The sequence below is a fragment of the Octopus bimaculoides genome, chromosome 9, assembly GCF_001194135.2.
Source record: "Octopus bimaculoides isolate UCB-OBI-ISO-001 chromosome 9, ASM119413v2, whole genome shotgun sequence".
Lineage (NCBI taxonomy): Eukaryota > Metazoa > Mollusca > Cephalopoda > Octopoda > Octopodidae > Octopus > Octopus bimaculoides.
The window spans coordinates 85,240,543-85,241,523 of record NC_068989.1 but is presented as its reverse complement, the minus strand read 5'-3'; positions in this window follow the sequence as shown (position 1 = coordinate 85,241,523).

Sequence of the window (981 nt, the reverse complement as noted above, 5' to 3'; positions counted from 1 at the left end):
ATTTTAAAAGTTCCTCATCTAGCTGTTGCTTCTTCCACTGTTGGCGTTGCTGCTGCCGTTGCTATTGTTCCAGTCTTGTAGATCATACTGTGGAGGCGCAATGGCCCAGTGGTTAGGGCAGCGGACTCGCGGTCATAGGATCTCGGTTTCGATTCCCAGACCGGGCGTTGTGAGTGTTTATTGAGCAAAAACACCTAAAGCTCCACGAGGCTCCGGCAGGGGATGGTGGCGAACCCTGCTGTACTCTTTCACCACAACTTTCTCTCACTCTTACTTCCTGTTTCTGTTGTGCCTGTAATTGAAAGGGCACTGTATCCCGCTGAATCTCTCCGAGAACTACGTTAAGGGTACACGTGTCTGTGGAGTGCTCAGACACTTGCACGTTAATTTCACGAGCAGGCTGTTCCATTGATCGGATCAACCGGAACCCTCGTCGTCGTAAGCGACGGAGTGCCAACAACAAGTAGATCATGCTGCAGTCAATATTGCTGTTGTTGTTATTACTGTTTTCGTTGCAGGAATAACAGTTGGTCAGTGTGGCTGCTGTGGCCGCATGTTGCCGTTAAAATAAGCACCACTTGAGTACTGGGGTCGATGTAATCGAATTACACCTCCCCGAAATTGATGGCCTTGGGCCAAAATTTGAAACCATTATTATTTTTAAGGCTGTGAACTTGCAGAGTCATTAGACACCGTACAAAACGTTAAGCGGTATTTCGTCCGTCTTTAGTTTCTCAATTCAAATTCCGCCGAGGGAAGCTGACTTTGTCTTTCATCCTTTCGGGGTCGATAAAATAAGTACCTGTTGAGCACTGGGGTCAATGTAATCAGCTTACTCCATCCCCCGAAATTGCTGGCCTTGTGCCAAAATATGAAACCATTATTATTATTATTATTATTATTATCATTATTATTATTATTATTATCATCATCATCATCACCACCGCCATCATCATCATCATCATCATCATCATCACCACC